A 19,536-nucleotide genomic window follows, 5' to 3' on the forward strand; every position below is an offset into this window, starting at 1 on the left:
GTGACCAGGGAAGGATGCATGTCTTATCTACAGTAATTAAAGAACTGTGATACTCTTGACTGCAATTAATTTTTCCCCCAGCTTCAATCATATATTTAATCTTTAGTGACAAAAAGTCTTTCAATTGCACAAGAATGAGGGCTTGAGCAGTTAGCCCTACCCCCCTGTAACTGCATTATTTCAAAATGCAAGTAATTGGTACTGTTTGAAATGCATTATCCCTCTTAAGAGAAAAATTACATCAGGACCCCAACAGCAGTTATATAAGTTGTTATGTTCCTAAGCATCTTCAAACTGATTTAAGCACATTCTTCTTTAAAACTTTGGCAACACGCTTGTTATATGAAGTGGAAACTTATGTAAGAACCTATCAAATTATTTTAAAGCTGATCACAAGTTTGTTGACCTATATTATTAGGAATAATGAAATATCTCATTTGCTTTCACCTAGCTGATCTAAAACAGTTGAAGAAAACAGGGAAAAAATGTCAATCTAAAAATGCAATCTAAAAGGAGATTGGCCTGCTTATCCAGCATAATAAAGGCTATTTTAATGTTCAGTGAAGTTACAGTGCTAACTGTGAGAGCATTGTCTCACTGAGGAAATACATTTTAAAAATTAAAAGTTGTATTAACTAAAATCCCCTGCATGTTAACATTTTTTTGGCACAAAAGCCTATTTGTGAATGCTGGAAGAGAGATTTTTCAGGTTTTGTGTTTGTTTTGGAAAACCAGCTTAAAAATTATAAATCCAATCCCAAACAACAAAATACTTTCTGAGAGTGTCTCCAGAACTGCAAAAATATGAAAATGTTTCAAGATACTGACTTGGGAAAATTGCTTGGGAAAGGCTGATGAAGAAGCATTAAAACCATTTATATTTTATAGAATGAACTTTAACTTTCTAACCCTCTTTTCTATATAAAAAAGATTCTCTATTGTAGATAATTGCACTGATGGCAGAACTGAGAAAACAGGCCAAGAAATAGGCTATCTGTGATTTTGTTAATTGCTCCAGAAGTCAACAAGCTTGACTTTTTATCCATGCCTAAGAAATCTTTTGACAAGCTTGAAAACTATTTCCAAAGTCTATTAAATGGGATGAACAAATTTCAAAGAATGGAAAGGAAAGCATGAAATAAAGTGTCTCTATTAAAACAGAAAAGTGGGGGAGGGAATAAAGAAAATCTGTTTTCAGACTTGGAGCTTAAAATTCTTGTTAGTTTGCCTCATAATGACTCTAGGATTCTTAGCATGCTGCTAACAGGCAAGCAGCAAAACAATTTACTGGTTTACTGCCTTTGATTTTATGCTACTTGCAGTTGTACCATGTCAAAAAAAAAATAATTACAAAAATGGCAGTATGAAAATCAGAGAAAAGTTACTTCTAAACACTTGTTTCACATGCACATCCTGTTTCAGGCTTCATAGAGTAAATGGATAAAACACTGGGTTTAACTCTCAGGTCAAGGTTGGAGTAATAACTAAAATATGGATTTGCGTTGTAAAACTGTAAGACATGCTTGGTCACAAATACCATGCAATTTTCCTTCCCCTGAAGAGGTATGAGTAAGTACACAAATGGAATTGCCCCTCACTCTTCTGAAACACAAATTAGGATTTGATGATATAGCATAGCTAAATAAGAAAACTTCCATTATAATTGAGATACCAGAGATCATATAGCAGATTTGCTGCACATTTGTATGCACAGCTCAAAGGACAAATGACTCAGATGATTAATGCAGAAGTGTAGAGAAGGCTAGTGCACTTGAAGTCTCTTAAAATTTTTATGAATGTAATTCACTGCACATCATCAACATTCCAAAATACAAAGTTGAGCATTTTTTGTTACTTTTGAATGGGGAAGTAAAACTCCACAATCAATCTTCCATTAAAAACAGAGACATATGAATGTTTAAGATGTACAGAACTGTTAATTTAAAGTTATTTAAGGTCATGACCTTTGCAAACAACAACCTCAGAGCAGAGTTTAGAGTGAAGATATTTTGAAAAACAAGCAAACAAACAAAATATCCCATATTTATAAAGAATATAATTCATTAGTAGTAATTTTGTGAAGTTTTGACAGCACCCGCTTTTGCACAAATTAAAATAAAAGGAAGTTTTAATAGACCTATCAGAGTAGGTATTACATAAACCTGCTAAACTCTCCAGTCTAATTAAACACTCTTTTCAGGTGTATAAAACCTTGAAAACTATTGACGCTGGGATTTCTTATGAAAAATTTAATCTTCAGATATTCATTATTTCTGTGCAAAACTTTGCATGGTTTTCGAAGATCAGGAGAAAAACAGAATGGCTATTTCAGTAATTTTCTAAATCAAAATGGGAAAGGGAAAGGGAAAGGGAAAGGGAAAGGGAAAGGGAAAGGGAAAGGGAAAGGGAAAGGGAAAGGGAAAGGGAAAGGGAAAGGGAAGTTCTGGGAAGGAAAGGAAAGGGAAGGGAAGTTCCGGGAAGGGAAGTTCTAGGAAGGGAAGGGAAGGGAAGTTCTGAGAAGGGAAGGGAAGTTCCGGGAAGTAAAAGTAAAAGTAAAAGTAAAAGTAAAAGTAAAAGTAAAGTAAAATAAAGTAAAGTGAAGTTCTGGGAAGGGAAGGGGAAGGGGAGGGGAACGGGAAGGGAAAGGGAAGGGCAAGGGGAAGGGAAGGGGAAGGAAAGGAGAAGGGGAAGGGGAAGGGGAAGGGAAGGGGAAGCTAGCAATGACTTAAGTGTTCTTCAAACTTCAGATATATCTTGTTTTCCTTTGTTCAGTCTACTTTGGCGAATGATCAATAAATTTAGTTTTTAGGACAGAAGGAAGTTAAGCCTTGATCTCAAGATCAGATCAGGTCACTCAGAATTTCATCCAGATGAAATCTGAAGACCTTCATGGTGAAGATGGCATGACCTCTCATATGACAGCATACTTCTGCTGTAGTGCTGGGCTGTCCTATTCAGGAAAATATTTATCCTGATAGCTAGTCTTAACCTCTGCAGTCATAGTTTATGTCCATTTTCTCTTGTTTTCCTGCTCTGAATAGCTGCAAGGGTCCTCACTGCAGCTCCTTCTCAGAGTGCTGAAGGTAAGTGCCTCTAAAACCATCCCTTCTCCAGGCCAAAAAAGTCCTGGTCCTACTGTGTGTCCCTGAAGAAGGGCATCTTCTCCAGTGCCTGTTCATTTTCTCTGCCCTCCACAGAACAATGTCCAGGTAATCAGTGTCAGTCTGTGTCAATCAAGCTGGACATAGCATCTAGATTTGGTCTGGTGAGCACTATGTAGAGGGAAATAACCACTCCTCATAACCTATTGGACTTGTTCCTTTTCATACACACTCAAGATGCTCTTGGCTTTCTTTATTACCAGACCACAGTATTAGGTCATGCTCAGTGTACTGTTTTTATTTTAATATTAAGAAAAAAAATCAAATTCATGTAAATGTGGTGAATAATGTAATTCAATGCATGGTTGAGCTTCAGTGATAAAGATCAAATTTTAATGTGTACATGTGACTTCATATGTACCTTATCATGCTGTCCTATTTAGAAATGGCAAATGAATGCAATGTTGCATTAAATGGTCTATCTGCCTGAAAGGCAATAACTTTGGATCTTATATTCTGGAAATTTTGAAGGTATTTTGTCCTGAGAATACCCTTCAAATAGGAAGGCTATTGAATGTTACATGAGTTGCAATAATTAAATATCAGCTCTGTCTGGAATATTTTAAATGCAATATATTGAAAGAAACATATCCTAAAATCACCCTTTGAAAGGTGCATCTTAGCCTCCTTCAGGTTAGGCATGATATGGGCTAATTTTTACTTATTTTTAAAACTATTTGACTTTTTCTGTCTCAATCAAAATAATATAAAAAGAAGTATGTAAAGCCATGAATTAAAAACTGTTTTAATTGTCTGGATTCTGTTAAAAGCCAAATTACTTTCCAGCTCTTAGCACTCCATGGAAACAGAGAACGCAGGAACAACAGAAAACAACCCCATGAAGTGCTCTGATGTGTGTGACAATAAGGTCAAAATCCATTTGAAGAAAATTCTCATTTTAGATGCCTTTCCACTGAGTGAGAACTAAGAGATTTCTAATTTTATATTTTTTCTGTTTGTATTTCTAGGTCTACATGCACTTATTTAGTGTATTTGTAGTATATGTATATAATTCACTGTATGGGAACTGTCCATTGTTTTCATAATCTTAAATAAAAGCTAAAGTAGAAGGGATTAGTGAATAAAAACAGGCAGAACATCCCTGATATAAACAGAAAGAATTAACAGTTTAATTTCCATAAAGAAACCTGTTGTACTCAGTGTTCTCAGGGTTAATATAGAAGGTTTTTACCTAACAACTACACAGCAGTCAAATCTCATCACCTTCAGCAGGAATAATTTATGGTTTAATCTTACATGCTGGCGTATTAAATTAGTATTACTCATCAGAACTCACTTATTAATAAAACAAGCTGAATTAGTCACCAGAGAATCATATTTGGAAATTCAATGACAATTTTACATTTTTAATAAAGGCTCAGAAATATTATTGCAGAGCAGGTGGTATGAAGAAGTGTGGTCAAATTTGACATTCATTAATAATTGAAGTGTGGAACGTGACAGAGGTGAAAATTGATATTGATTTTTTCCCCCTCTAATATTTGGATGAGTTCTGAAAAGTAAATAAAATGAGATAACAAGACATATCAAGTCACCCTGATTTCTTTGATCACCTCTCCCTGTATGCACACATATATATCACTATTTTCCTTATCATGTTTTTGAATAATTCAACACTCATAGTCTTTCCAGTTCAATGCATTATAAAACATGCTCCAGCTGAGTTTCAATCATATTAGACTGAAAGCTGAATTTTTTATGAAGGATTATTTAAAACAAAATGTGTCTTGGGCCCTACAGTCTCTGAAACCAAACAATCCTGAGAGTTCAGTGAAGAAATGTCAACACTATGGAGAATTTTTCTATTCAAAAAATTAAAGGAATCCTGTTTGATGTATATTAACCATATCAATATTAACAAACTTCTGCTGGATTTCAGAAGTGATATGACAGCAGCAGTACTACCAGGCTTGTATTTTAACTAGATGTGAAAGCTCTGAAATACTTGTACTCACACTGAACTTGACCTGCCTTTGGGACAGCTTTAGCAGCACTCCTACTCATTTCAGTAATGCCAATTTTCAGGCTCAGTTGAAGCTAGACACTTTAGCCTCATTGGACTCTAAACATGCAAGGATGGTCATCAGCCTCTGCTGACCAGTCTTCGGCACACTGTAGGCATCTTCATGGAGTATATTCTGTGGGATTTTTGTGGCTTCTACAGGTCTCATTTATTTTATGGTGCATGGGATTTTGTTTCAGAATTCCACACCTCCTTCTGTCCTCACACAGGTTTTTGGTCAAGATCTTCTTTACTAGACATCTCTTGGTTTACATTCTTCATCCACATGAATATCTAGTTCCATTTTCTTAGCCCAGTACTAGTTATACCAATAGGAGAAGGTAACTGAAAAAGCTGTAGTCTTCTACTCCTGTGCATTTACAAAAGTAAATTCCTTGCTTCTGAAGGAAATACAAGTAAATATTCTGTCTATAGGTGAAAATGCTATGGTAAAAATAAAAGAAAAAAATAATTTTTAACTCTGAAGTTTACTGTATAGAGTACTTCAGACTCAGTCTGACTTCCATTTGAGACTTTAAAATAGCCACTGCATATCTTCATTTCAGATTCTTTGCCATATCACTCTTTCTTTTGCACAATCTCCTACAAGTTTGCATAGAACTGCAAGAAAATCCTGTTCTCATAAACTTTATCAGAGTAATTTTCTGGATTATATGCTATACAAATTACTTAAATAACCAGCCCACAGACTGTTTTTCAATAGATTTAATAATCTTGGCAGAATAATTTCTCTAGACCTAATCTTTGAGGAGGGAGGAGATCGAGGAGTGTACTTGTATATTGACTGTAAAAAAAAATAAAGGCAGCTAAAAAATGCCAAAGCAGCAGTATATTCAGAAAATAAATGAATAATCAGAAGTTAGGAAGGGAGGAAGTGGAAAAGCTCAAAAACATGAGACAGAAATTGTGTCAACTTATTAGATTTCTCTTTTTTTTAAGGATGCTTTCATGTCTTGAGATGAACATCTCTCCTCAAAGATATTGAGCAAAATAATATTGATTAACTGCAGTTATTTTATGCTTTTGTGCCTTCTGTCTGCTGCAGAGCAAGTAACTGTTTGAAGATCCAGTTTTCTGTTAACAAAGCAAATGGTTGATGCTCTAGGTCTCATTCGGTTAGAATGAATTTATATTGACTTCAATAGCCAGCATTAATGAAATCTAATCAAATAACTGAAAACATATTCCACAAGGTATTTTCCTTTAATTAGTGAGAAGTATTGCAGAAAATATGAGATGGCTGAGAATTTAAAATATAATAATACATTATTCTTATTCATTATTATTATTATTTATTATATCTTCCAAATATTAATGTTGGAAACATAATTCCAAACTGTGAGCTGTGAGCTATTTGTAATCTGAGTTCCATTTCTTTGGTTTTTTATTATTATGTGCAGGTTCTCACCACAGAAAGTATGATAGCAAATGTTAGCAATGTTTTTTTTTTACCAAATTACCAAATAGCAAATGTTACTATTTTCATTAAAATTAAACAATCGCTTACTTGGCAACAATGCATTACTGGGCAGGTTAAATTGTTCTTATGTGACAGACATGGTGTAAACAGGAACATGTTCCCTAATGCAAAAATTGCAATTAGTTGTTCAACAAGAAGATGCATATTGAAGTATTTGTTTGTCTGTGACAGTTACCAACTTTAGGTATGCTCTTCTATCAGCAAAAGCAGATTTGATAAGTGTAAGGAAAAGAAAAATGTGAAGAAGTGAGAGCACTTGATTTATGTTGATTGATCAAATTATGAGGAAAACCCTTAGGTCATCAGTGCACTATAGGCTGCAATGTTTTCTTCTCCACAGTCAAAACCAAGACAATTCTTACTGAGTCAAAAATGGCTTAAGTACTAAATATTTCACATCAATCACCTGAAGAGCTGGACACTAAAAATAGTGACCTTTTTATGCACTCCTCAGATCAGAATCCTATAATTTTGATTGGATTCCTTTTGAAAGCACAGATACCATCTGGAAAAAAACCATATGGTTTTCCCTCCTGAGTTTTGACAGCTTCTCCTACACACTTCCTCATTCTCACCTCCCTTGCCCATACCTGGAATTGGAGGAGGAATCTCAGGTCTTCTCATACATCTCTGCCCCATATTTTATGGGGTGATGTTAAGTCAGAGATCACAGCTATACTTTGGGAGGATCTCTTTGTTCTGTGCTCTTCTTCTTAGAAAAAAAAATCAACAGTTTAAGTATGTAGTCAGTAGAAAAGTTATGAAGACAACTCCTTTTACTGAAAAGAATTTACCCTGTTGCAATATTTTTCTTTCTTCTGACAAAATTCTTAATACAAATATGAAAACAAACAGGGACCTCAGATTTCTTCAGAATACTTCGCTGTGATGTAAAGTGTTTCATCCTTCTTATCCTTGATATATTGTTAATTTTGTCCAGTATTACACTACACGTGTTACAAATAACACGCAGGTTTATAGACATGTATGTAAGACAGACATAGAAAAAATTGCGGGACACTTGTCAATACCTCAAGTAACTATTTACTATTACAAGTCCATAATAGATTGATACCTGTCTCAAGATCTGAAAAATTCTACCTTTTCATCTGGGAGAACATATATTTATTACCTTAATTGCTACTAATGTTGAAGTAGGCATCATGATTTGCATGATATTCTTTTGAATACATGGCACCTGTGATTCTTCTCTCTTTGCTGAACAATTGCTTATAAACCTCCCCAAATTGTCAGCCTGTAGCTGTAACTGCCCATTGAACCTGAACTTCCTTGTAATGCCTCAGACTATAGTTTTTTCAAGCTCCTAGAAAACAAGTCACAAAGTTTATTTACAATGATTTTGTGCAGTGAAGATTCCCTCTTCCTTATTTTTAACATTGAATTCAGACCACTTACTGTAGCTGCACTTATTTTCTTTTGCCTGGTTGTTCTTAATTTGTGGTTAAAAATTACTGTTCTTTGGAGTTAATGTACTATCCAAAGAGAGATGAAAATGAGTAGTCTAGAAGTAATAACTAGCTTTCTGCCTTTCTGGAACCCTCCATTTATGTAAAAGGTTGATTACTCCTCCCTCATATATCAAGGGATCTGACCTCTATTCCATTTCTTATCCCATTATTACAAGAAGATTACTTGATGAAAGAAATGAGTTAGTCAACTGCTATCAAGATTTAAAAATATGTCTCCTTTCTTATTTCAACCATTGAAAGAAAGGTGTAGAGCTTAGTAGGAAAACATCCTCTGAGATAGAGAGACAGGATACCAAGATAGTTATTTAATTCTTCAGTGCTACATTGCTTACTTTACTACTGATATCATTCCATTGATTTCTCTGCTGCTGACCCAAAAAATGGATGACAAGTTCATAGTTCAGTATTCAAAAAAAAAAAAAAAAGCCAGAATTTTGTGACATAAGTGTGCAATAGCTTAAATTTCCATTGCCAGGCAGAGCTGTGTCACACATTGTGGAAAATTGTGCCTATCAATTCTAGTTTTTCTGGATCCAGAACCTATCATGCCTATTACTAAAGCATCATGGAGGCATGACCCTGTAACACAGTGCACTTGCTATTAGGTTGTCAATGTTGTCATTCAGCCTCTAAGGATCTTTGGATCTTCAGCAAACAGTGAACACAGTCGTTTGAGCCTGTCAGAGTTCATGTTCTTTTGGTCAGTATTTGAGAAGACCGTGTATTTCTGTTTGCTGGACATGACATCAAAGCCAAATTTTGGGCACCTGATTCTGGAGAGGAAATACCAAATTGATGGAGAATGAACAATTGGACAGATTATTTACCTCATAAGAGACAAGAAGTCAATCTTTAGCCGAAAGTTGTAGGAAATTAATTCTTATTAAATGAGTGTGCAAATATACAATGTGGTTTTGAACAACCCAGAGATCACTGAACACACAAAAAAATACAGAAAAGCAGATTGCTTTCTTGAATTTAATTTTTTTCTTTTAGACACGGAGAAAAAATGTATCCACACCATTGAAAAATGGGCAAAGTATTATGCTACTCGATTTTAAAAAATATTGTTTAGTAATATGTAGTTAATTATTTATTTGGAAAATATTTACTGAAAGGGAATAAGAGGGTGCTATTATGATGGTATGGGGATAAATGACCATTTTTATCTTAAGTAACTTGGAAGTAACACACAAGACTCACTGACTTCTCTTTTCTAATCAAGACAAAGATTGGAAAGTAATAGACTCTAAAATACTGAAGTTAAAATACAAAGTCATACATGCATCACCGGTGCCCATATTTTTATGAATCCTGTGAGAGCAGTAACTTCACTTTTATTTTCTATCATTTAACTTGTTTAGGTTGTATTAAAAAGTAAACACCCTTAGCGTAGTCAAAGCTGCTATTTGTGGATTTCTGTGTATTTATGATGCAAAGACCTGAGTTAAAGGTGTTAGGTTGATGTGAACTTGTATTCAATATCTTTTTCTTTCATTTCTTACATAACATTCCTTGTTCATCTTCTGATGTCAAACAGACATTTCGCACAAACAGCATTCTGTGGTAACGAAAACCACACACAAAATCACAGAGTACCTGAATACCCTGGGCCCAGAACAGTGCTGTTTACTTCTACTGTTCATTCTGCTGACTTGTGGAAAAAACCATGCAAAGTAGCTTTCCTGACAGTATCTCAGGATAATAACCAACACACAGATTGGCAAACAACCTTATATAACTTGTCTGTGGCCCAGGCAATTACTCGCATTTCACAAGAGTGGTGCTGCCTCTCTTCATTTCTGGAAAAACCCACATAACTGTGTTTGGGACACTCTCTCCTAGGTGTCCTCCCATAAAATGGGAGCTATTGTTACTCTTTCTAACAGGCTTTTGTACCTCAAATGTATCAGTGAGTACCATGTAGCCACTATGTTCATATTATTGTAACAAGGAGAAGCGATGTTGCCAAAATCCCATCACTCCTGCTAAAAATTGTACTAAACAAGAAAGATAATACATAAAGAATAAGTAAAATTTTAAAAAAATTACAAAAAATACTGTTAAAATGAATGAGATAAATGATGATGGACGGAGAAATGGTTAAAATATTATTTTGGGGTTTTGCTTGCTTTTATTTGGTGTTTGTTTGTTCTAAATTCATGTTACCTAGTATAATAATTGTATCCATTTACAGGACTCTGTGTGAAAATAGTGGACATGTCAGGACAATATATTCCTGGAATATATATGAAAAATATAGACAGCACCTCTTTTCTACATAAATTCTTGTTCTCTATAATTTATCAAATGCTGTGTGGCCTGTACTACAATCATATATTATGAACAGTGAGATTTTTTTTTTCACTTCAGGTAAGCATTTGCTTACTTCTCCTACTCCAAATTCACTCTTGCTACACATGATTCTTGTTACTTTACTGTACTTACTTAAAAATACAATTAGAGTAATTCTAATTGTACAGTCCTTACTTTCACTCCTTGGCCAAGTAAATGAAAACTATATATATATATATCTATACATTTACAGTTACATTTCAATGTATGCATTATGTATGTTATTAATCAACATTAGAGATAAATGCATTGTAATGTCTCAATTTTCAGTGTAGGTCTAACAGACATTTGTACTCTTTTGTACCTGAAGGCATTTATACAGCTTTCCAGTAAGAACTTCTTTCAAAGCATCACTGGTCCTCCCAGTGTTGTTTCTATTCTCTTGATGGATATGAGGGGAAGTTTTCTGCCTTTCTCTAAATTAAACTTGGTTGTTATTTTCCTCCTCTTTTTTGGACCAGTGAGTGGTACAAGAACATTCCTGTCTTCCTCTTTGTGTATTTTTGAGAGTTCACTATAACTGAATTCTGGTGTAACTTTTAGGCATTCTTCTCTTCCACTGAGTCTAACATATAGGGACAACCTCTACCTTCTTCTCCTGACATCAGTCTATCCTTGAAAAGTCTTGATTTCTCAGTCATTTATTTCTAGCTTGTGCTACCAAATGAGGCTGTAAAAACTCATTTTGGCATTGCAATTGGCAGAAACGACCAGGCACAGGAAAATAATCAATTAATCTCTTCAGTCCTTCCTAGGCTAGAGATCTTTAGCTCTTTTTCAACAATTTTTCCTGTGAAAGCCGTTAGCACAAGTAGAATATGTCTGGAGAAAAGCACATTGTCAAGAAAGGGAAGGAATAATCTATCCTAAACTTTAAGTCTGTTGACTGTCTAGTCACAATCATTTAAACACTTTTACATTCTATCTTCCACCAAAGCCAAATATTCCCTTCTACAGATAAGACTTTATACCTAGAAACTCTGAAGGACTACTTACACTCCTTAATCCTTGTCAGAAATGCTTTTGCCACATTTTTGCCTAATCAACATTAAGGTGGTGATATATTCATTATCTCAGGAATAGGTCAGAATCAGTATATTTGTTTGCTTGCCTTGGAGTTGATGAATATTTCTATCTTTATTTCTTGGAAGGTATCCTTTCACTCTTGCAATGAAACACTGCATTTTCCTACTCCTTGAAGGTGCTTGCTTCTTCTCAGACAAGAGAAGGTAAGAAACTTTTTGTTGTCTAATTTTGTTTTTTGCAGGTTCCTTCCTCAACCTGAAAAGACAAAAATTATATATAGTGCATGGTGGAGTAAAAAGGAGGAAATAATCACACTCAGATGTTCTTCTATTTAACACTTAAGCATTGGGTAAGTCTAGATGTCATTGTAATTATCAGAGTGTAGGCTACCAAGAGCATCATCATGCATTGTATTTTATGTTGCAAACAGTATTTCTAAAACCAGAAGATTTTTGCTTTATTTGGCATGTCTTCCATCTCTTTAAGTTCTTTATTTTAACACTGTTGACACCTTAATATTGAAAATCACATCTTATCAAGCAGCTCTACCATATGAATATGCCAAGACAGTTAACTTCATTAACTTACTATTCTTTCCAAATTAACAAAAGAGGGGAGTAAGAAATGAAAAAGGAATTGTAATGCTGTTTGCACTTCCTTAAAATATGCAGAAATTGAAATGAAGCAGTGAAAATAATGGATCGTGTTGTTCCAATAAAGTATAGTTGGCTATGCAAATCTGTGTACATTAATTCTTGTTGCAAGCCAGTTGTTAAAGTGCTTCAGTGTACCTCTAGTGGTGTTAGTGGTCTTAGCTCTTATCGCCTAGCTAATATTTTATTTGGTGTTTTCAAAAGTCTGCACTACAGATTCTAGTACTGAAAGAGTGTTCATATATCTCCAGGACTGTAAGTAATTTGTGATTATAATGGGCATGCATGGCACTGTTTTCTTTTTATTTTCCCTGCTCCCCACTGCTGCTAGAAGGTGGATGTGTGATAATGACTGTGAAGACACTGGCAAAATGAAATTTTGGCTAATGACTAAGGCCCTTATACTGTTGTATACAATACACAATGCTGTTTACAGAAATACTTCTTCACATAAAACAGGAAGTCAGCAATTTTAATTCTGACTTGTACTGTAAATATTTTTATCTGTCCTTTTTAAAAATATGTTTGATTGGCATAAGAAAAGACGAAGTTATACCCTTACAATTTTTCAAACACCTTTCTATTTATTCTCATTTTATTAATAATACAAGAGAATTAGCCTTGGAATTAGTGACAGTTCATAAAATATATTAATCTCTTGGATTATTGTTTATCTCTGTCCTCCATTGTCATATCCTAACAATATCCCTTATACATGTTCTAAGGGCTATAGAATGACAGTACAAGTGTTTTGAACTCACAAACCAGTAAACTAGCCAGACTCTAGGTTAGTGAAGAGTTCCTTCTCATCTTGTATTCAGCATTTGGGCAGTTAAAATAATGTGAGAAGAAAATTCACCACAATAAAAATAGTAACTACAATTGTCATAACATTAAAGGACAGTATGCTGCAACAGTGCAAATGATATGATGCATTATCAGATCAGAGACAGTCAAATGTCTTAATTTGAGCTTGATGCACAGACAGGCAACAGGCATTAGTTTTATTTATTAACATTGCTAAAATATAGTTTGTAGTCTGTTGATTGCTCCTACAAATAAATGATTTTTTATACAAATTTCAAATTTAGCTTCATTTCTGGAAATAGCCACCTGATACTATATTAGTTCATAAGGAAGTGCCCCACTGCTGATATTTCCTGCAGTAAGGCTCCCTGTTTGTCTCTGAATGCATTTTTAAGAGTCAGTCATCTCTACCAATGATTCAAATTAAGAGTCTGCTATAGTCACAGCCTGAATTTTTTGTTTATTTTATGTTACTCTTGTCTTAAAAAAAAGTTGAGATCTAAATACTCAAAAAGTTTATTTGTGTTATTAGGCTCAATATCTGCTTGTTTTGAAGGAATGACAGTTTTAAAGTCTTAGCTTTTAAAAATTTTAAGTACATTCAGTAACACCTCTTTTAAGTACATTCATTAAGTAATACTTAAGGCATAATGAATGCCTAAGACACATGCAATTTCCATCACAATCTTACACCAGAATTCATTTAATGGGGGTTAAACTAGAAAAAAATGATTTATGTAAATATTAAAGGAAAAAATGTTCTAATTTTTTCCCTTTTTTTCTTTTTTCTTTTTTTAAATTTTGTTTCATTTTGGTTTCGTTTTTTGTTGTTGTGATTGAAAGTGTGGAAGAAGTAGCTTCTGGCTGCTTCACCTGTCAACAAGATAATAGTTGGCATCTCTCTATAGAATAAGCAATGATTACTCTCCTTTGGAGCTCAGAGGGGAAGCCAAATTATAATCTCTTGCAGGTGTGACCTAAAGAAGACCAACAAGGCAGGAAATAAAAAGAACAGTCCTCTCAAAAATTCTTCATGGTTAGTGTCCCACCTGAATTTCTTTGTATGCTTAAATACATCTTGATACATAGACAAGTAAACTTAAAAGGTGTAGATATAAACAAGTATATGGAGACAAGATATGTATCAGTATGTATCTAATGTGTACCTTCCTAATGTGTAAAAAGATTTCATTTTTACATGTCTATATGTATATAATTGCATGCCATACCTTTTGTGTAAATTTTATATTCAGGTGTGCAGACACATAAGTAGCTTTGCCTTTCTCACTTTTTCCTTTCCTACGTCTTTCATGACCACTCTAGATGGAAAATATATATAATGAAAACATTCACAAAAGTGTGGGCAGTCAGAAACACAGATATACATTAGATCTGTGTAGGAAAGTGGGGAGAGAATGGGATGGATGTGCAGAGAGAGGAAATAGGTTTGAATTCCTTGTGCTTCCCATGAATACACACATGTAAGCCTACAAACAAAACTCACAGACAAAATTCTCCACTACCTGTTTTCCTAGAAATCATAAAAAATGTCTCTGTTTATCCCAAGACATAATTTGGTCAGATTTTGTTTGTTGTAACACTTCGAGCCTGGTGATTTAATATTTTGCTTCAAATGCCATATCTTCTATCTATTATTTATGGTGATCTTCATATATACATCATTTATATATAAAGCAAAGTAGTCACAGTGAAAGAAGGTATTGATCTTTAATTTTTTTCCTTTTCTCTATATAATGCATACTTTTGGACCTTCAGAAAAAGTAAATACCGCAAAAGAGAAATGAAATTAGGGAAAAAAAAAACCCCACTTTCATGGTTTGTGAATTCTTTCCAGGAAGTTTTACAAGAACAACATTTTCCATCTACTAGGAGATGTGACTTTAAACAAAATCTAAGTTTACTAATTTCTTTTTTGGGTGGGACATAACTTGTATACTACTTTTGAACTGAGCCCCAAGTATGAGAAGGTGGGTGGAGAAGAAACTTGGAAAAGGAAGATGTGAGTTCAGAAAAGTGAATAGCAAAGCACTTTACATAAACTTCCAATGAATTCACCTGCAGCCTTAACACATCAACCTATTAGATAAATTATTACTCTTTACAGAGTTAGAATTCTTGCTTTTTCCTTTATTCTCCTTAAAAGTAGCCAGCTGGAGAGGGTAAACAAGGCCTATGTTCCACACAGTGATACTCCCAGTAAATAATCAATTCTCATTCCGCCAATGCATAACAAAAAATATTGCCTAAATAAAATATTCAAGGGTATTTTCCTTTTCCTTTTTTCCAGGCTGAGATACTGATTACATAGATTCTGGAAAGTCTGAATTCCTAGAAAATATTATTAGGACTGAAAGTGTAATTTTCTTTCAATCTCTAATGCAAACTGCTCTTTTCTTCTCAACCTGACTTCTGTTTAAATTGTGCTTGTGTGTGGATTAGTGTGTGTGCATGTGCTTGTGTATAAGCTTTTAACAGCATGTCCTGGGGTGACTTTATGATGCTTGTATCCCCATTCATCTCTTTAGCCCAGAAATAAGTTTTGCCCCTTTAAGACTGGTTCCGAGAGCAGAGGCAGGCAGGGAGAGAAGAAGCGTGCAGTTTGTTATCACAAACTGCATTTGCTCTCCCGCATCCTTCTCCTGGACTGCGTTATGTGCAGCATGGACAGATAGCAGGACAGAGCTCTCTCTCCTTTGCTTTTAGTTACTTTTAGCTAGCTGAGACAGAGAAGTTCCCTGGACTGTAGTTTTTCTTTTTCTTGGAACTGTTTGAACCTGCTCTGGACTGAACACCAGCAGCTCACACCTGTGGCCCACCAGGCCAGGCCTGGGCCATGGCATTTCCAGGACCAGCGGGACTGATAACAGACTGGGTGAGCCAAGACACAGCCCACAGAAGGGACTTCCAGAGATTGTCATCTCTTTGGAGCAGTGAGAGGTTTTACTGTTTAATACTGTTAATTTTTTGTGCTGGTGAATGCTTTGCCTATTAAACAAACAGGTTTTTTTCCACTTTCCTCCTAGGAAACCTTCTCCTGAACCAGCTGTGGGAGGGGCTGCTTGAATCTGCTTTCTAGAGGAAAGCATGTTCATGTGTCCTGGTTTAGGGCAAATTTGGGAGAAAACCTCCAAACATATGAACATTAACACAACTTGCTTGCCCAATCCTGTTTGCTGTCTTGGGGGATCCTCAGATTTCCTATTTTAAATTTTAGGACAATCATCTATTGAAATCATATACATTATGGAAAATAGTCTAATCACCATCAAATGGCTAAAATGCCATTACTTTGAAATTCTGGAATGCAAAGTCTGTCTGAATGACTTCTGGAATTCTAATTTGGATATCAACACAAACAAAAATCCAACCGTAGCTTGAAAGAAGTAAGAGTGGGACAACTCATGATAAGAAGTCTGTCTTCATATGAATTCATGCTGACAGGTTTCTCTGTGCTTAAATGGCATGACAATTTTTATGCATAATTCAGAATGCAGCATAGAGCCATTGGCGTGGGATGGGGTAGGTGTAGTGGCATGCCACATTGGACTTCATCCCTTCTTCAGGATGGTTTTCTGAGTGTACATGATAATAAAGAAGACTTTCACTACTCCACAATGGGTACAATTTACTCAGTTACTTCCACATTCAGGTGGTGTGAAGGGCAGAGGTCTAGACAATCCCTATTACTTTCCATTCATCCTATATTCAGCAGAAGTAATCTGGTTCCGATGAATGATCTATTCTGCTGTACAAGTGCCCATAAGGAAATCATCTACCTACTCAATAAGAAACATATTCAGCTGCTCTTTTTTGTCTTGATGAATGCAGCTGTGTCCTAGGTGATGAGCAGCTGTGTATGTGTGAAGGTGGGAAAGGCAGACTTGGAGGGAATCAGGCTTTCTAGAAATATAGGAATTCTGTTCTGGTTATTGCACATTATCCAGGAAATCAAAGTATGATAACACAGTTCACAAAAGTTCATCTTTGCTCCAGAAGCAAAAAATTAAAAAAAAAAAAACTCTATTGAAGTCAGACTAGATCCCACATGGATTATGCTTTGTTATGTGAAAAGAATTTTACTCCAAAGGAAATTGCTGTAATACCTAAGCAGTTTAAATGGAATAAAAATAAGGTCAAAAGACCATTCAGAAATCATAATTCAAATCTTCTCGTTTCCGTGTGTGAACACCATTGTGGACAATATAGAGCTGAAATTCTGCGTAAAGTGAAGTTTAACTCCCTGAACAACTTCAGGCAATTTTTGCGAAATTTCACTCACCATTTAGTTTAGTGAAGTAAATACATTTTTTTTATTACTCAGGGAATTGACAGATGTAATTGTTCTGGGAAAATCAAATATCTCTAGTGGGGAAACTTTAAGAATAACAAAACAAGAACATCACCTGTTTTTGAAGGTGCTTCTTAGAGGGCAAACCTCTCATGGGACATGTCTCTCCATCTGACTCTGCATGTGTGTAATGAGTAGGATTTCCACATGCATTTTAATTATTGTGCAGCTAGCTCCAAAAGGAGATTCAAACTCCTTAAGATTTGAGCCTGCCTATCTTAACATCCTAGGCCATGCTGTATAGAGCTCTGAGCAACCTGGTCTGCTAAGTGTCCCTGCCCATGGCAGGAGAGTTGAAACTAGGTGATATTTAAGGTCCCTTACAATCCAGGCCATTCTTTGATTCTGCAACAATTCTGTGACTGTTGAATTAATCAGTCTGCTCTCCCAAAATTATGCTACTGAACACATAATAATATAAACTTCATTATCTCTTTCCAATAAATTAAACCATGGCTAAAGGTAGTTTCCCACAATATCTAATGTTGTGGCCAGTTCTGAAAATGTTTGTACTTTTTAAAAGAATTACTAAAGATTAGTTTTCTTCTTTCTGGTCTTCTCTTTTCCATATATCCACAAAGGAAGTGGATGCTCTTATAGGGTTAATTTTCTTAGCTTTTGGCTTTAAATTCATGCTACACATTGTGTCCAGCCTTAATATTTTACACTGTAAGCCATATCATCTTTTATCTTTTATTTATAGTGAACCTCATATTAATTTCTCAATAGCAGCTGGCACAGCAGGAGGGACAAGGCATTGATCTTCCAATTTATCCACTACTCTTACATATCCTGAGGTCGATGCAGTCTAGGGAGATTGATGGGCTCTGGCATCAGTACAGCATGTGTGTGTTTCTCATGCATGAAAATCAACAACAGGAAACCAAAATGTGACAATTGACAGTAATATTGGAAACCTCTGTAATAAAAATAACAGGATGGTCTTCAATAATTTAATGGAATATTGGGTATTCCTTAATGGAAAATCAGCCACGTAAGAGTTTGGGTATATAGGTTTGTGAGACTATATTTGCAACAGCTTGGTAAGAATTCACACTTTCACATGCACAACATGCATATGTGTGTTTTCTCTCACCTTACAGTATGAGTCACAGGGCTTCACTTTAAATTGCGACTTGTATTTTCATGCATACAGCCGGATAGGGACAGACCTCTGAAGGATCAGAAAAGAAAAGACATTCTTACAATTACACATTGTTTGCAGTTGCACAACAGGGTTTGTGTGGAAGAATGGCTACGTGACAGGGGCCACGTTCTGGACCAAGAATCGGGAGGATGCAGCTAATCTGGGTCCCTGCACCTGCAAAACACTGTGTCCTTGAGCATAGCTGTGGTACAATAACAAGCAGTGAGAGAGACATGAGAAAAGAAAGATGTAACCCCTAAGGTGTGAGGAAGAGCTGATATTGTAGTATAGCCAATAGATTGCTTAGCTTGCAGAATATGTATGAGCTTATTACTTGTTGTGCATAAAAGTCTGATGCTCTCTTCAATAAACGAAGCTTGCTAAACACTCATATTGAGTGTCCAAGTTTCCCTCACCTCAACAAGTTTGAGAGATCCTGCTGTATCATCTCCAATTTTATCTTTTTAGAAATAAATCAATCTGTGTTGTTATCAGTTATGAACAACAGGTGACTCCTACTGTCCAATACCAGTTCTCTTTCCCCTCTCTGGTTATATGCAGTAAAAGAGGGAATGGGAGACATCTAAGGTTTACAATCTACTGTAGGTAGGTTATAGGACTTGGTGGAAAAAATTTTAAACATAAACATTATCACCTTTCTCTGCTGAGTGTGTCTTAACATAGAAATGCTGTCCTACTCAAATGAAGAACTATCTATATATCTATCTAAAATTTGCTTGTCTAAGACGTCCAGTAGTGGAGCTGACTCTTTAAGGAACTTTGAGTAGCAATCACTGCATGACCCCACACTATGAAAAGGTACAGGTAAAACTTTAGCTTGTATTTCTAATTACTCAACATACAGGAAATTGTTAGAGTCAGTGTAACATTCATTGCCTTTTCTCATATGTGGCCTTTGATGGTGGGGTTAATTTATTTTTCTCCTTTGTTTGCCATCTTTCAATTACCCAGAAAAACAATAACAGTTCATGCTGTTCTACCAC

At 35.3% G+C, this 19,536-nt stretch overlaps 1 long non-coding RNA gene across 1 annotated transcript in view; it reads right to left on the minus strand.

Moving 5' to 3' along the window:
• Positions 1–9,139: 9,139 nt before the first annotated feature.
• LOC139588978 (uncharacterized) overlaps positions 9,140–19,536 on the minus strand; it is a 129,646-nt gene continuing 119,249 nt past the window's right edge. Inside the window, exons 4-5 of the long non-coding RNA XR_011678888.1 lie at positions 18,482–18,559; positions 9,140–11,811 (exon numbers count right to left, since the gene is read on the minus strand). This is a non-coding gene — a long non-coding RNA (uncharacterized lncRNA). The remainder of the gene's footprint in view (positions 11,812–18,481; positions 18,560–19,536) is intronic.

This window comes from Agelaius tricolor, unplaced genomic scaffold (assembly GCF_023055355.1).
Source record: "Agelaius tricolor isolate 1412-34295 unplaced genomic scaffold, bAgeTri1.0.p SCAF_4, whole genome shotgun sequence".
NCBI lineage: Eukaryota > Metazoa > Chordata > Aves > Passeriformes > Icteridae > Agelaius > Agelaius tricolor.